The sequence below is a fragment of the Pleurodeles waltl genome, chromosome 9, assembly GCF_031143425.1.
Source record: "Pleurodeles waltl isolate 20211129_DDA chromosome 9, aPleWal1.hap1.20221129, whole genome shotgun sequence".
NCBI classification, from domain to species: Eukaryota; Metazoa; Chordata; class Amphibia; order Caudata; family Salamandridae; genus Pleurodeles; species Pleurodeles waltl.
In genome coordinates, this window is record NC_090448.1 from 62,625,402 (window position 1) to 62,643,666 (window position 18,265).

At 43.4% G+C, this 18,265-nt stretch overlaps 1 long non-coding RNA gene across 1 annotated transcript in view; it reads right to left on the reverse strand.

Annotated features, from left to right (window-relative positions):
- Positions 1 to 2,224: 2,224 nt before the first annotated feature.
- Positions 2,225 to 18,265, reverse strand: part of LOC138258575 (uncharacterized) — a 132,348-nt gene continuing 116,307 nt past the window's right edge. The window contains exon 2 of the long non-coding RNA XR_011198427.1: positions 2,225 to 2,347. This is a non-coding gene — a long non-coding RNA (uncharacterized lncRNA). The remainder of the gene's footprint in view (positions 2,348 to 18,265) is intronic.

The window sequence follows — 18,265 nt, forward strand, 5'->3', positions numbered from 1 at the left end:
TGGGGGAGGCTACTCCTCCCCAGCTCTGACACCTTTTTCCAAAGGGAGAGGGTGTAACACCCTCTCTCTGAGGAAGTCCTTTGTTCTGCCTTCCTGGGCCAGGCCTGGCTGAAACCCAGGAGGGCAGAAACCTGTCTGAGGGGTTGGCAGCAGCAGCAGCTGCAGTGAAACCCCGGGAAAGGTAGTTTGGCAGTACCCGGGTCTGTGCTAGAGACCCGGGGGATCATGGAATTGTCTCCCCAATGCCAGGATGGCATTGGGGTGACAATTCCATGATCTTAGACATGTTACATGGCCATGTTCGGAGTTACCATTGTGACGCTATACATAGGTAGTGACCTATGTATAGTGCACGCGTGTAATGGTGTCCCCGCACTCACAAAGTCCGGGGAATTTGCCCTGAACAATGTGGGGGCACCTTGGCTAATGCCAGGGTGCCCACACACTAAGTAACTTAGCACCCAACCGTTACCAGGTAAAGGTTAGACATATAGGTGACTTATAAGTTACTTAAGTGCAGTGGTAAATGGCTGTGAAATAACGTGGACGTTATTTCACTCAGGCTGCAGTGGCAGGCCTGTGTAAGAATTGTCAGAGCTCCCTATGGGTGGCAAAAGAAATGCTGCAGCCCATAGGGATCTCCTGGAACCCCAATACCCTGGGTACCTCAGTACCATATACTAGGGAATTATAAGGGTGTTCCAGTATGCCAATGTGAATTGGTAAAATTAGTCACTAGCCTGGCAGTTCCCTTCAACATACAGCGATGACTGATGGGCCAGCAGTCATCTCTAAATAGGATGGTACTCACTCCTGTTATTGTTGAGGATTGATCAGCCTATTTGTGTGACTGTTATTGGAAAAGAGATATGCACCACCCTGGAACGGAAACAGGTGATATGAAATGTATTAATTAAATGACAAAATAACTGTTTTTTTTAAATAGCAGTTAATGTGTATAGTCAAGAACTCAATGAGAGTTTCCTTTTTATTTCTTCAACCATCAGAGCACATGCTGGAGTGATGCTTGACCATATAACTTTGTACACCAAAGTGAAATCTCTATTTTACAGGAGACATATGAGATCAGTTCAGTTCTTCTGACCTTCACATTTACTTCCCTATTCTAATATCATTCTTCTCCCATAACGAGTTTTTCTTAAAGAAAAAAAGTGAAGGTTTATGCTTCGTCTACTTTTCTTGTCCAACCATATTTCAAAACTGTTCAAAAAGAGAACTAAGTATTCTTGAGACAGTAAAATGGTAGGAACTAGTGAAATTCCATCATACTTAAAGTAAGTTTGCTTCACTTATTACGTTGAGACCTTTGCAATGTTAGCCACTATTTTACATTTTCACTTTGTAAAACTTCTACAAAATTTTGGGAGTCTGTGAAAGTCAGTTAAGGCACTGGATGGCAATGATAATTTTAATTATGTCAGTTAAATTGATAAATAACTATATTTAAAATGCTAAAATATTTAATGTGTTAAAATATTCAGGGCCTCGTTTACTACAAACTGGTGAAACACTCACGATGCACCAGTTTGCTTGAGCCGCCCTGCTCCCCCTAACAGCCCCATGGTGGCGCTGTATTTACAATACAATGCACCATGACGCTCATTAGCACAGCTGCATCAGAATTCCTGATGCAGTAGTGATGTTTTGCTGGACTAGCGTCAAATGTTTTTATGCCAATCCAGCAAAGCACATCGTCACTTTAACACTTGCCCTGAGCAAGTGTTAAAAATGATGCTGGAATGGCGCAGTGAACTCTTATAGTTTTCACTGCGCCATTCCTAAGGTCCTACTTGTGGGGGAATGCCTCCCTTGCATACATTACACCTGGCACAGGTATAATGTGGCGCAAAGGTTTGCAAACTGGCACAATGGTCCCATTGCGCCAAGTTTGTAAATACGGCATGGGGTGGGGGGTTATTCTACACTGCCATAGCAACTGAACAAATTACACTACGGCGGCACAAGGGACTTTTAAATAGACCCCTGAGTGTTTCCAAATCTTGTTTTTTCTTCTGAAACAGATGAGCTGAATCATCCATGTCCAAGTCGATGTATCAACCTTTTCTCTAATTACACTTTCTCATCCTAAAAATTTGTTTCATCTAAATAAACTTTCCCCAATAGTGAGATTTGTTTTGTGGTTATCTATTCCCACCATAAACACATGATAATCAATCAGTTATTTGTAGAGCGCACTACTCACCCGTAAGGGTCTAAAAATGCTGTGAAGGGTTGGTCCTCTGAGCTTCAGTCGATGAGCCAGGTCTTACGGTCCTTCATCTCATAGTTGGTAGGGCAGAATAGCTGCAAGCAACAACAAACCTGTCTAGGAAGACAAAGCAATACACAAGGACATGAGCAATCCATGATTGCACAGCTGCCGTGATGTTAGTTTATTGATATCTAAAATAAGTTTATCAATCAATAGATTCATCATAGTGTCATAATGGGCGTGTGGATATGCACAGTCCAGAAAGTCACAAAGACACCCACGTAATTTTTTTTTTTTTTTTAAAGACCTCTAAATATGCAAAGTACAAAGCTCACAAACTTGTTTTTAAATGAGGGGCAGCTTCAAAGGCAAAGGTGTAGCTGCCAGCCTGGCCATGAGATGAAATCCAAAACTGAAGATAACTGCTACTTCTACACCTGTACTGTCCACTGCAGCCTACTCAGAACCTCTTACCTGGTAACCAAAGAAGATCAGTAGGCTATGATGAACTCCTGCAACTGATGCCCCATCCACAAAGCATTGAGAGATAGAATTACACAGAGTTAGGCACATTTAGTGCACTCAGAAAATTTCAAACAACTTCATGAAAAATATATTTATTTCACAAAATCGCAACAGTTGTTCACTTACGCCTTCACCATCCCCCTTATTAACTCCTACATAATTCTTTCAACAAACTGCAATGTGTACACAATATAGTTAATTACTATTACAGCATTAATTCACCCTCCCTAACTACTAACTACATCATATATTAACAATCACTGGCAAAAGCAATAGGTTTTGCATAGGTGAGAGCTATTAGCCTTAGCAATGTCTTTTAGCAATGTTGTGCAACAGCACAGCTACTGTCCAGCATGGCTGGAAGTTTGATAAAAAGGCTAGGATGCATCCAGTGATGGCCTGGTCTTAGTGCTTTTTTTCTGGTGGGTGAAGAGCGAGGAATAACGCGAGAGGGAGGCAACGGAGAGGGCAACCAACGACGACTGGACACAGAACAACAAGGGAGGAATGAGGAAGGGGGCATGCCACAATGATGGGGCAAGCAACAATGAAAGGGCAAGCAACAATGTAGGAGGCCTGTTGGGGGACAGGCAACTAACAGTGCAGGAAGGGGCAAAAAAAGGAAAACACAAACATCCATAGTGATAAAAAAGAAGCAATTGACTTTCCCGGGTGCCTGGCAGCCACAACACCATCCACTTTGGACAGCCCTTTGTTAACCATTGCCTTAAAGTGAACAGGCAGCAAAAAATGATGAACAGTTCTATTTCCAGTTCATGGCCAGTCAAGCACAGCAGATCAAAACTACCTTGTGATGTACATGTTGTTTTCATTCAATGAAAAATTAAAGAGGCCTAAGAGTGCTTCCAAGGACACACAGAGAAGTACAACTTCCGCCTTTTAATTGCAGGGCCACCTAAACACCCAATATAAAACTGTGAAATAATTTTGGGGAATGGCAATTTCCATTGTTTCGGAGAAAAAAAAATCTTGTTCCTAGTTATGAATCGTAAATGAAAAGTTAATATTCATTGAGTATTTGTATTAGATGTTTCTGAATAAAAGATCCATTGTTTGCATCATTCAAACCATTGGATATCGAATGTTTTCACCAACTTTCTTATATTCCTATTCTAATGTTGGACATCAGTTGAAGCCAGTTAAAGATGGCCACTTTGATTATGTGCATAACTTGGAAGCCCATGCGAGCAACAGGCTACAACTAATTCCCAGAGGAAGATGCAGAGGCAATGCTGTAAGTGAAGAATATATATGGTCTCCAGACAACATTGCACTACAAACATGAAAAGCAAAAAACTGAGGGCCTGATTTAGAGTTTGACGGATGGGTTACTCAGTCACAAACGTGACTGCTATCTCATCTGCCAATAATGATTGCCATAGGATATAATGGGATTGTAACACTGGGGAAGGGATATCTGTCACGTTTGTAATGGAGTAACCCCATCTGCCAAACTCTAAATCAGGCCCTGAGTTTCTTACATGTGGTAGATATGTATGATGCATTGTTTTCTTCATAAGACTGAAGAAAGCCAATTCAATAAATTATTGCATTTCGTTAGGACAAGGGTTAAACGATTAGCACAAAATTATCCTGCAAGGAATTTATAATTACACATAGGTATAAAAATGTTTTGTGTGTAGGACACTTTTTCAACATTTACAGAAAGTTTAACAACAATAATGCAGGAGGGCTAGGCAAGCCACCACACAAAAAGTGGACAGGAGGGTCGCAGCAAACAAAAATGAAGGGACAAGAAAGTATGTGGGAGAGGGCAGATGCAAGTAATAATGTGGCACAGAGGGGGCGTGTAAACAAATGCACTCTTATGGAGTGCCATAACTAAAAGAAAAAAATAGCTCTAAAAATGCAAGCAGTGTAAGGGGACTGGGCAAGGAAGCAATAAGTGGGTCCTGCTCCAGGGTAGAAACAAATACATAAAGAAGTAGTGAGGAAGGCAATCGTTGATGAACGAGGAGCAAAGAAATGAGAGTGACAATGAAGCCAACCATTGGTAAGGAATGGATGGGGCTTAAGTCTCCTGTAAGTAAAAAGATATCTTGCAATTAACAGTACATGTGTTGGCCACCAGAGGAGCCCTTCTATGCTCCGTGGCTGGGGGACTGCTTCTGGGTGAGTGAAAGCAAGACGGCGCATTTCTGTTCGTATCTACAGCCATGAAGTGTAGAGTAGGGTGCCCCACTACACCTAGTCTCCTCCCTGCCTCCCTCGTTCATGCTCCCTTACAGCACATCCTGTTCGGAATAATAGCCCCTCTATGTGGCTCTGTATGGCACAGAGCCTTGTGGACAATGCTGCCTGCATTGTAAGTAAGGCAGCCGCTGATTCTGTACAGCAACACACTCATCAGCTCATCTAGCTACCATATAGGCGTGCATCACTTACCTAGTGTACGCCATGCCCGGCATCCAATCTGTCTATGCTTCCCCAACTAAATCAATCTACAGAGCTCAGCCAATGTGCCTGAAGTGCATAGGATCGTGTAAGATGGTCAGTGGCAGCTGCAGCAAGGCAAGCACGTTACAAGCTTGAAGTAAGTGAAACCAGTGGGACATGCTTTCTATATCTAGTTTTCTATATCTTTTTGAAGTGGTTGCGGGATCAGGGGGCGAACCTCATCATGTTGAGTAATGTCTAGTTGTTTACCTGTACAGAATGTGGGATGCCATGAGACTGTAAGGCTGACTCAGGACCTACCTTTTAGATTTTATGGACATTAAGGCAATAAGACTGCAAGTCTGCGAATTGTAAACCCAGCAAAACAGTCAAAATGGTACAACTCAAGGAAGGTCCTGTTTGGTCTCACTAGGAGCCCTGTCAGGCTGTGGAGACATTGGTGAGGTTGTGAAGGTGGTCTGTGTAGCTGCAGATGCAGCTTGTGACCCCCTCTGAGGGACCCCACCACCTCCATGAAAGCTACCACATCTTAATACGCATCACTTTTTTATATTTGCACCTGAAATTATTCTTCCTCCTGTTCTAGAAGACTGCTCCTGGCTTCTTTAGGAGATGGCCATAACCCAACCTTCTGGCATTTTTGGCAGCAATGAAGTGAATCGCAAGGGATGTGGCGAAAGCCATAGCACTGGGAAAGCAGAAAGAGGTGCCAAGCATCAGACTTGTTGAACTTCTATTCCAATAGCGGGTGACAAAAGTCTGGAAATCAAAGACCAGTCACATGGCACAGCACAACTGAGGTGAGATCAAACCCTATTGTCAATAGGACAGCAACTTTTGGAAGTTCATCAGCGTCTGAAAAGGTCTCAACAAATCTAGCCTGGGCACTCCCTCGATGGCAGACTCTGTATCAGATGACTACATTTGAAGAGGCAATAACATCTAAGGGTGTGTTTGCAATAGATCAATCTAGGACAGCCTTAATTGACTAATATCTGTTCCCACCACATCTATCTTGAGACCAGATCAACAGCCTTCATCCGATCTAAGACTTTCTGGTCTGGCTAGCTCCTCTCATTCACCATCTTGGAACATTGCTTTTGGGCCCAAAAACTTGCCAGTATACCCCTTGTTCTCCACGTTGGGCTCCAAGGGGTCCCTACGGGAGGAGGTCACTCTCAGTGAAGACCAAGTTGCACTGCAGGTCGCAAATGATTCCTCAGCACCCCCCATTGTTTAATGCGCAGAACCATCCTCAGCTGCACACGACAATCCAGAGGAAGGTTTGGTCCAGCATAAGGTGGATGAGGTTGACAATAGGGAGGGAAGAACGACTGACTCGTCATCCATCTCTTTGGGAAAAAACAGCTTCCTCCCAAGAGTCCTATTTTCAGGCACAGTTGGATGCGTCTCCACCAATCAAGGTGATTCTACAGCAAATTCTTGGTGAGATTCACGAGATGAAGATCTCACAGGATAAAGCACACTTGGAGACATAAGGTCAATTGGAATAGATTAATGCCAACATGCAACTACTTACCTCAAGAGCTGTGCAGCTCAAGCAAAGAGTGTTCGATATTGAAAATTCCACGAGCACTCAAACTTCCTGTAACTCCATCCAGAACTTTTCAAGCTACAATAGAAGCTCAAAGATGTACAGAACAGATCACACTACTCCAATCTACCTGTTGTAAGGATCCCTGAGGGCCAAGAGAGAGGTCGGTTTGTTACCAACTTAATCTCAGATCTAATTGACAAGCATGTGATACCTGAATAAACTGCCAGGGAGCTTGATATTGCCATTACACATGCCCACTTTGTAACCAGCATTTCAACTTCCTAATTCCAAGTAGCCCAGAACTATTCTGGTGAATTTGGTGACTTTCGGGTGAAGGAGCAGGTCTTGTCCAATGCCTTTCGGGATAAAGTCTACCGCACTTCTGATAAAAATTCCTTTAAAAAAAATTCAGACATGTCTATTTCAGCAGCCCAACTCAGCAAAGATTTCACAATTTTAAGAGCTTAGGTGCTCCTGCAGGAACAGTATAACAGTCTAAACTGAAATGTATGTATACAGGACATTCCTGGGTTTTTCACACTGTAAAAAAGGTAAAGCAGTTCCTACAAGACAGCCGGAAGCTTGATGTGGGAGGAGGGGGGCCGGTTTGGAGCCAGATCTGAGGGATTTGTGAGAAGGCTTTCCTCTATTTGTATTTTTTCAGTATTTTGACTTGTTCTTGGTTATGCTTTCCAATGTTTTTTTTGTTGATTCCCATATGCACTTTAACCTTTGCATTAGTATGTCGGCAGGACAGTTCAGTAGGCAGATAGCTTTCGGTCACCGACAGCTAGCAGTCAGCTGAATGCCATCACAAAGCACTCATTTAGGGGACGGGGTGGTAAAGGGTGGCAGGTGGACACATCTGGGTGGAGGGCTTCAACATTATAGGGGGCCTGTGGCGGCTGGAGCTCCTGGAGAAGGCGGTATTGGGGAGGGCAAGGGCCACTGTAGTGCAGATAAATCCAGATAGAAAAGTTCAGAAGCATTTCTAGTCTGCAGTGTGTGAGGTTAGCGAGCCCCCTGTTTAGCAAGAGCTATTCAGTAAGGTGGAGATAAGCAGGTCAGGGTTGAGTCATAAGATCCTTAACCTTCGTGGTTTGAGTGTAGAATCTTTCAATGTGAACTGAGTAAATAACTGTTCAAAGTTCAGGCCCATCTTGGCTTGGCTCAAATCATCATCAAAAGCCCAGATCACCCTCCTTCAGAAGACTCATGTCACATCTTTGGCCAAGCAACCCAGTATCCTAGGGTTTATAGTACATGCATATTATGCTTCCGCCAGCGCTGCAGTAAGGATGAGGGGGTGGCAATATTAATATTGTGGGATTTTGCATGTGAAGTGTAATTGATCTCTTGAAACCCCCGGGCTAAGTGGATTTGGTGCAATTATGGGTCCATCTTCAGCTATTATGGTCATGATGAAGATGATGGCTCCTATCTTAGAGAAATATATAATCTCCTTCAATCGTCAGAGGGGCTGGTCTTCCTAAGGCGAGATTTCAATATCATTCAAGGTACCAAATTTGATTAGTCACAGAGTAATAAGCAGCAAAATAAGCTAAAATTCCTGCACTGGCAGAGAAAATTGTGCAGTGATTATGCACACGCTTTTCAAAATGATACAATTCTGCCTCTAGAATTTAATTTTTTTAATTTCTTATTTGTGGAATAGAATAGTGCCAGGCACGTTATCAAACCCCTTTTCAGATAATTCAATCCCATTCATTGAATTGTCACGGAAGGAACCGAGGCCCCAGTGACCAGGCTGGAGCCTGGACAGATGATTGTTCACCATTGAAAGCTGGGTGGTGGTTATGCACTCTGCCATAGATTATTTTCTTCAAGAGAAATGTAGTTACCACCTCATCTTTTGCAGTGTGAGGGACATTTAAAGCATTCATACGGGGTGAGACACTTTCCTTTAGAGCTCGAATTAGTAAACTTTGAAGGGACCAGACTATGGTTCTACAGTATGACCTCAATCAGGCGACGTTTATGCACGTTATAGGCTAATCACCACATACATGTATCAAACTTCAGCAAGCATGTCAAAATCGTAATTTTGTTTTTAAAATCTAAGGAAATTGTCAACCAACGTACTTGTTTCCAAAATCTTTATGAAGAAACTGAGCCGGTAGGTCATTTCCTGTTGTGGTCAATGAAGATAAAGTGGAACAAAGAATTCATTAAGGCAATTTTTCAAGAGGCAGAAGGTAGAATGGTCGCCCAACCAGAGCAGATGGGTAAAGTTTTTCTCGACCCCCTACTTAAGATCATATACCCTTTTTGACAGTTCTCCCTTGGTGCATATTGAGGGGAGCTTGTGCGCCATTTTCTTGGCGGTTTTGTCTAGTGCGGCTCGAACCTCTGCTTTGGCATCTGTTACCCTCACTGAGGTTCAAGACGCAATAAGGTCCTCCCTCAACGCGAAAGCTTGTAGATGTGACGGCCTTTCGCACAAAATCAATAAGGTGTTTGAGGCCCCAGTATCAAGGGTTTTAATTATCTTGTTCAATGAAATCCTTGAAGGATGTGAGATTCCCCGCTCATTTACAGGAGCTGTGATTATCAGCTTTCTGAAAAAAAGAAAAAACCCCGACAAATTTGTCTCTTATTGTCATTTCTCCATTTGTTCTGTTTATTGGAACTTTGGCTGCGGCCTTGAGGCGAGATCCAGGGATTCAGCCTCCTATGGAGGGAGGGAGCACCTAAGATTAACTATTTGCAGATTACATGTTTTTATATCTCGATGCTGAGGAGCAAAATGTAACAAATGAACTGGCCAAAATTCAGGGATTCACTGACATAGGGGACTATTAAATAAATCAAGCCAAGTCAGAAGCTCTTCTCTTTAATCAATCAATCAATCAGGAATTTGTAAAGCGCAGTACTCACACCTGAGGGTCTTTAACAGTTCACCCCTGGTTCTGCCCGCTACTCTGCGTTTGCAGTATTCTAGCAACTGCCCAATTAGATACCTAAGGGTCTATGTTACACAAAATTTTGCAGACTTGTTATGATTAAACTTCTCCACTACTGCAAGACTTACTCCAGCAGAGGCACTCTGCCTTACTGTAACTGGTAATGTAGCCCTGATAAAAATGGCAAATCTTCCACTATTTATTTTTATGTTTTCAAATGTTATGATTAAAATCTCTCACCCTTATTTATGTGAAATCGATTCTATGCTTCAACATTTTTTAAGGCAGGGAAAGAAAGCACATACCAAGTTGACAACTTTACAACTGAACTCCGAAGACGGGGGGCCAGCCCTTCCGCGTTTGAAATACTATTATCAAGTGACATTTCTAGATTGGCTGGTTTGTGAGGCAAATATGACCAATCTGCCAGATTTCCTTTACTTACATCAAATGTTAAGTGAGGCTGATTCCTGGCTTTTGGTCTTCTTAAAAGTTTCAAGACTACACAGAAGAAAAATATACAGTCTGCCTTTCATCGTGATGCCTAGATTTGCTAAAATTGGAAATTAATTTCAACTTCACTGGACTCATCTTCATATTCATTTGCAGGACTACCCCTTCCTGGGTTTGCAGCTGGAGACCACAGTCACAAAAGAATGGGAAAGGGAAGGGTTTTGTAGGCTTTGTGACTTTATGGTATAGGAGACATTGACACCATAGGACCAGCATATCACCAATAGTTCAACCATCTCTCCCATCTTGTGTTTTCCTATTTGCAAATCAGCCATTTTCTATCAGGTTACCAGCAACCTCATAACTATCTAACAGAAGATCTCGGCCGTGCCTATTTCGTGATCGACCTCACTGGGATAGGCAATTGGTATTGTCTATTATCCCAGAAGCTATCTGAGACTTTGCTTCCCACTTACTAGATCAATGTTTTGACCCTCATAGATTGTAAATTTGATAAGCAGACATGACTTCAGTATAATCAAATGACCCATAATGCCATCCGGGGTGAGAACTTCAAAAGGATGGATTTTGATTCTGAATGGATGCTTAATCTCACCACTTCCAGACTGCATAAAATGTTTCCTTCTATCTCTGTAGCATGCTTTAGATGTGGCTATCAGCACATCTTTTTAACATGCCCTCCTGTTCAACAGTCCTGGTAAGAAATATATGCTTCCATTAGTGAAAATCCTCAAATCAAGATTGACCCAGACCCATGGGGGGGATTCTGTTTGGTATAGCTTCACTGACAATCCAATTAACGAGGCAGCAGCAACAATGTCCTTTCATTGCTACGATGATAGCTAAATCACTGATACTGCAAAAGTGGAGATCTTCAGAAGCACCTACTTTAAATAAATGGCAGCTGAAGATGAAGCAGGTTAGTTGCTATGAAGAACTTTACGCCCAAAGGGTCTGTGCCCTTAGAACACTCAAGGAAATTTGACATGACTGGGTTGACTGATTTCATTGCATTTTAGGATGCACTATACACCATGTTATGGAACAAGGGATGTCTTTCATGATTGCACTCTTGCACTTTATGAGTACTGTTACTTTACCTATGTACAGGAAATATTTTGTATGACAAAGATAAATGAATTGTAGAATTATGATTACGATGTGCAACTATACTACAAACTCTTCTATCAGTTGATAAATAAACTATAAAAAGAAAAACAATGCCAGTTTTGTCATAGGCTAGACCTAAAAATCACTCACCCCTCCATCTACTCCTTACCTAACTTGAACCAAAATCAATCCGACACATACACCTTCTCAACCCCAACATAAATCCCACACATAGCCCACACCTGTAAGCATCACTTATGCTAAAAATAACGTCTCACACAAAACACACACGGCTCCGTATGCCGAAGGACTTGTAATGGCAAGACATGTCCTTAACAGAGGGCTTGCAGAAAGAGCTTAGGATGCTGCTCCAACTGTTGCAGTGGTGATGGAAGCGGAAGAGCGCTTCTACTGTCAACAATGGTAACTTATCCTGTCTGCTCCTTTCCTGGAAGGCAGAACAACAGCCAAATCTCCAGCTGCAGACAATGGGCAATATGGCCTAAGACCCGGCCCTTCACTCTGCTGCGGCTGGTCCTAGGGCCACAACCTCCTGCCCTTAAAGATGGGATGCTGTAGTGATACTATGAAGGGAAGGAACAAGCTAGTGATTAGTACTAACTACTGCAGTCAGCATAAGTAAGGTAACTATTACAATGCTGCTAGTTCTACAACCCTATGCTTCTCACACCCTTCTCCCTGATTGATTGCACTACCAACCAATAGAGGTTTTGCTTTACCTGGTTGTTGCCCTGCAAATATAATTCCTCCTCCCAACCCATCACAAATTTACACTTCCACACAAGAGATGTGCACAAGTAATCATGCAAAACCATGCAACTCAGCCATTCAAGAGGCGCAGTTTGCCAACTGCACCCAAGGCAAAGTTTTATAGCCAACCTGTCTGCAACTCATTACCTGAAAGTCTGAAATCCTCAGAAGAGATCTTGAGCTGCAAGGAATTGATATTACCATTTTCATTCAGGGCTGTCATTAGCCCCTGATTGGCAGTGGACAAACACACTTGCTGCTAACAGTACGCGACCTGACACATACTTCCTGTCCCCCTGGTACCGGACGGCCTGCCAAGGGGCTTCCTCTACTAGGGGAAGGAAAGTCCACGTTTTGCCACATGGACCCACATAGAAAACTTAGGGGCATATTTAAGAGCCCCCAGCGCATTCCAACGCCACATTAGTGTCATTTTTTTACGCTAATGTGGCGTTAGAAGGCAAAATACGCTGTGCCATATTTACAAAGTCGCGCAATGTATGCCTTGTGCCACTTTGTAACCCTTTGCACTACAATATGCCTGTGCCAGGCATAATGTATGTATGGGGACGTTCCTCCTCTATCTAAGAGATTTCCTTGCACCTTTTTTTGGCACGTTTAATGCCTGCTCAGAGCAAGCATTAAAAGAAGACTTCCATTGTTTACAATTGGCCTCTTGGTGCTTTACAGGATTTGCGTGAACATTTTTGACACTAGTTCAGCAAAGCGCTGGACTAGCGTCCCCTGACTTCAACCATGGTGCGCCGTATTTACGAAGCACACATGGTGGCATTAGGTGGGGCACTAAGGGGTGCAAGAAAAGTGGCACTGCACTGTGTGCAGCACGACTTTTCTTAAATATGCCCCTTAATGTGTATATGCCACTCATGTCACTGAAAGCACTGAGATTGTACAGGAATATTTGCATAGTTAAGCCGGCCCCCTTCAAATGCCTCTCTTCTAGTTTTTTCAACATCAACAACAGTCCCCATGTGAATCTGGAAAAGTGTGAATTAAAAATATGGAACATAGCAACGTGTGTAACCTTACAACTTTACACAATATCAACTGGGGGGAGGGGGCAATGTTATGAAAAGAAACTGCAGCTGAAGATAATGTAAATGAATTGCTAATGATAAAATTAAGAACAAATAAACATGACTTAACACCTTCAGCAGCTACAGCTACCACAGATATCTGCACCTCCATTGCAATCGGCTGTTGTGCTCTATGACCAGTAGCTCCCCCACCAGCACCTTGAGACCCTAACGGGTGATTAGTGCGCTCTATAAATCCTTGATTGATTGATTGTGGTGCTAGAGAGCAAAATATGTCACTGATCACCAACCACCATAGGCACATTTAATGTAACTGTAAGTCACAATGATACTTTTTTATTACCCTACACACACACACATCCCACACACCACTCCTGTCAAATGTGTTATTCTAGTGGTAGAGCTCTTTTAACCTTGCTGATGGCTTGTAAATTGGCATGTCTTGAACATTGGCATGAAGTGTTTGAAATTGGCAAATTTGAAGCCCTGACCAGGATTGGCTACCATCAGGCCTGTAACACGAGAATTTGAATCAGGAAATTATAACCTAGAATTTCCTGTTATTATGTTGAATTTTATACAATCCAAACTACAACGCATAATTGTAGCATCAAAGCAGTAACTTTATTGTGCTGTTTAAATATCCTCTCATGTATGAGGCGGTTGTAAATTTGTATGTATACTATTTTGTGATTTTGTTGGTTCTGTGTTTTTTGTTTATTTTTGCGTATCTACTGGTATGTTATTTATGTTTTCATATATGTATGTTTCATTTAGGTTAGGGGGTTGTATTATATTTTTTTTGGTTGATTCTATGTTGATTATATTATGTGTGAACTGAATGTTTAATTAGCTATAATAAATATCTGAATTGAAATATATTGTATGTTGTATATTTGAATTTAAGATTTCCATTCCTATGTTTGCCATGTTAATGGAGAGTAAACTACGTTATACTCATAGTCCTACACACAAACGCCATCGTTTACACACCTCGCAAATATTTACGTTTTCACAAAGGGTGTGCAAAACCTAGCCCACAAAGTTTCAGGACTTGAAATTTTGCAAAGACAGGCAAAGTTTCCTGACTTCACCTGAGGCGAAGACTCCCAGCACACACTGATCCAAATCCTGCAACTTGAAATCATGCTGTGGCTGCCCAGCAGCAGACTTGTTGTCCTGAGTAGCAGCAGAAACATTGAAATAAAGTCAAAACGGTTGTACAAATTCTCATTTACTGCCCATGTTTCAATTTTTGAAACTTTACTCATAATGCAGCTGAAAATCTGGTGAAAGTTTGAAAAGAAAATCGAGTTGTGAAGCTGATAGCTAAACAATTTCACACACTTCCAACAAAGACATAGATGTGCTATGTAAATAGTGAAAGGTCAAAAGATAAATAATAATTAAATAAGGCGATGCTGAATTGTAAGAACATGGGCAGTGAAGAGATTGTTCATTTTCAAGCTAGAAGCTGCCTGCTGTCTGGAAATGCAGCCTGCAAGGGACAGTTACTGAGCATCATCATCATACATTACACTGCTAAGACAGGAACTTGCCAGCCTCAGGCGATACTGCATTGGAACAAGTGAACAAGCTGTACCACCTCAGCAGATGTTTGATTGTAAGGATAAAAAGTGTTCAGTCCCAGGAGATTGGGTCTTGTTGTGATTGCCGCTGACCAGCTTCCAGAAGAAGATGTATGGTACCATAAAGAAACAAGCTATAGGTAGAGTAAGGAGACAAGGTTCCAGTTTAGGTGGTTCTGCAGCGTAAGGGCAGTCCTGAAAGGTGTCACATTGTAAGAATAAGAGCTCTCGTGCCATAGACAGGGGTGCATTGTAGTGCTCATCTTGAGAGTAGGCCTGGGTGAAATGTTTATTATGCCAGAGTAATTGAAGTAATTTCGGTAATTGTACATTACACTTTTGATGCCAAATTGTGGAAAATATGTGATTACACCTGTTTGGACAATTGTGAGTAATTTGGCACAAAACACTATCAATGAAGCAGAGGAACAACGAGCCTGGCGAGCAGCAGCTGGCCACCACTGTTTATATTCTGTTGCATTTAGCACTATTATTTTAGTGCAAAATGCATCTGCAGATCCACTTAGGATGCGAAGGTGCATTTTGCAATAAAATAAAGATAAAAAATAGTGCTAAGTGCTATGTTACACTCCTCGTTATTTCACACAATCTTACTTAATTTTCATCTAATTTTTAATTTTATGCTACAAAAACTTATGCAAGTTAAGCCTCCCTACTTGAGAGTCATTGCATTATACGGAGGGAAACTCCAGTTTTCGGTGTTTCAGGGGATGCTGCATTGAAACAACAGATACTACCGAGCCTAAGCATATACTGTATAAAAATGGCCGCAACTGCTGAACTTTGTGCTGTGAATCATTATAAGGATGGGGGATGCCCAGTCTATAGAGCCCTGCTTTGTTAGCCTGTCCAGGGCCTGTCCAGCAGCATTAGACACTGCATTATAAAGATAGGAGCTGTCCAGCCTCGAGAAATAGCCCATTTGACCCTACAGTCCTCATTATGCAAACACCACAAACATACATACATTGTACATCATTAAAATATGTAACAATGTGATAACGCAAGCTGATCAGCCTACAAGTGCTACAAAGGACCTGTTGTGTCTCATAAGACACAGCACCTTAAGGGAGAGAGCGATGTAGCCTGGGGAGCTACTGAATTGTAAGGAAAAGATCTGCTCGACATCAGGACGTGCTGCATTCTAAGGGAGAGAGCTGCTCCCCCTCACAGGTACTGCATTGCAAGGGAAAGAGCTGTCCCTGTCCATGCTAGGGGGGGTAGGGGCTGAACAGTATAGGGGAGATCGGTCCAGCTTCCGGAGGCGCTGCATTGCAGTGGGATAGAGCTATCCATCCTCAGGAGGTGTTGCATTGCAGTGGAAGAGAGCTGTCCAGCCTCGGGAGGCGCTGCATCGTAGGGGAGAGGAGTGCCTAACCTCATAGGTTCTGCATAGTGTGGGAGAGAGGTGTCCAGTCTCAGGGGGTGATGCACAGTGCGGGGGAGATCTGTTCAGCTTCCGGAGGCGCTGCATTACAGTGAGAGAGAGTTATCCAGCCTCCGGAGGCGCTGCTTCGTAGGGAAAAGAAGTGCCTAACCTCATAGGTTCTGCATAGTGTGGGAGAGAGGTGTCCAGTCTCAGGGGGTGATGCACAGTGCGGGGGAGATCTGTTCAGCTTCCGGAGGCGCTGCATTACAGTGAGAGAGAGTTATCCAGCCTCCGGAGGCGCTGCTTCGTAGGGAAAAGAAGTGCCTAACTCATAGGTTCTGCATAGTATGGGAGAGAGTTGTCCAGCCTCGGGAGGGGCTGTGTTTTAAGGGAGAGGTAGCCCGCATCGGGGGGTGCTGCACTGCAGTGAGAGAGCTAGCCAGCATCAGGATGTATTGCATTGCATCTGAAGTGCTGAACTGTAAGGCAGCTGCTTCGTAAGGACAGGAGCTGTCCGGCATTTGAAGTGTTGAAGTATAAGGCAGTCTTAAGGACAGGAGCTGGCCGGCATCTAAGGTGCTGAACTGTAAGGCAGCGGCCTTTTAAGGAGAGGAGCTGTCCGGCATCGGATGTGCTGAACTGTAATGCACCTGCTGCTTCGTAAGGACAGGAGCTGTCCGGCATTTGAAGTGTTGAAGTATAAGGCAGTCTTAAGGACAGGAGCTGGCCGGCATCTAAGGTGCTGAACTGTAAGGCAGCGGCCTTTTAAGGAGAGGAGCTGTCCGGCATCGGATGTGCTGAACTGTAATGCACCTGCTGCTTAAGGACAGGAGCTGTCCGGCATTTGAAGTGCTGAAGTATAAGGCACTCTTAAGGACCGGATCTGTCCGACATCTAAAGTTCTGAACTGTAATACAGCTGCTTCTTAACGACAGTAGCTGTTGGCGCCTAAAATAAGCTATAAGGCAGATGCTTCTTAATGACAAGAGCTGTCCGGTATCGGAAGTGCTGAACTGTAAGGCAGCTGCTTCTTAAGGACAGGAGCTCTCCGGCATGAGAAGCGCAGAGCGTAGCGCCGCTGCTTCGTAAGGACAGGAGCTGCCCGGCATTTGAAGTGCTGAAGTATAAGGCAGTCTTAAGGATAGGAGCTGCCCAGCATTTGAAGTTCTGAACAGTAAGGCAGGTGCTTCTTAAGGGAAGGAGGTGCCCGGCATCTGAAGCGCTGAACGTAAGGCCCGTGCTTCGTATGGACAGGAGCTGTCCGGCATTTGAAGTGCTGAAGTATAAGGCAGAATTAAGGATAGGAGCTGCCCAGCATCTTAAGTGCTGAACTGTAAAGCAGTCTTAATGACAGTATCTGCTCGGCATCTAAAGTGCTGAACTGTAATACAGCCGCTTCTTAAGGATAGGAGCTGCCTGGCATCTCAAGTGCTGAACTGTAAGGCAGCACCTTCTTAAGGACAGGAGCTGTCCATCATCTGCATTGGTGAACTGTAATACAGGGGCTCTTCTTAGGGACTGGAGCTGTCCGTCATCTAAGGTGCTGAATTGTAAGGAGACGCTTCTTAAGCACCGAAACCGTTTTGTCCGCAGGAAGTGCTGAATTGTACCGAGGGAACTAGACAGACAGGGAGCATAAGCTCACGGAGCTCCGGCTGCTTCCAAAGGGCAGGAACTGTCTTAGGGCATACTGAACAGTAAGGAAGCGTCTTCTTGAAGACCACAACTACACTGTCCTCAGGACGTGCTGAACTCTACAGAGGGGCATAGACAGACGGGCAGAGTAAACACATAGGGCACTTTCTGCTTCATAAGGACAGGATTTGTCCACACATAGGAGATGCAAAACTGTTTAGCAGCTGCTTCCTAAGGACGGAAGTGTCCTCGCTAGGGAAACCAAGACTCCCCGCTCTCCCCTAAAGTCCATCCTTCAGTCGGCTGCACATTTCATCTAGGGGGCCATAAGAAATGACAATATCACACCTATGTTGATATTTCTTCACTGACTTCCTGCTGAAGCCAGGTACATTTATAAGACTGCTTGCATCACTCATAAAGCCATTCACACCTCCACCCCTCGTTACCTAGCAAAGAAGCTCAAGTAATCTGGTGGCTCTAGACCCTGACGAAATGCTGAAAATCTGCTGCTCGGACCTCCAACTTTCAAAAGGAAAACACTTATGGCGCAGTCGTT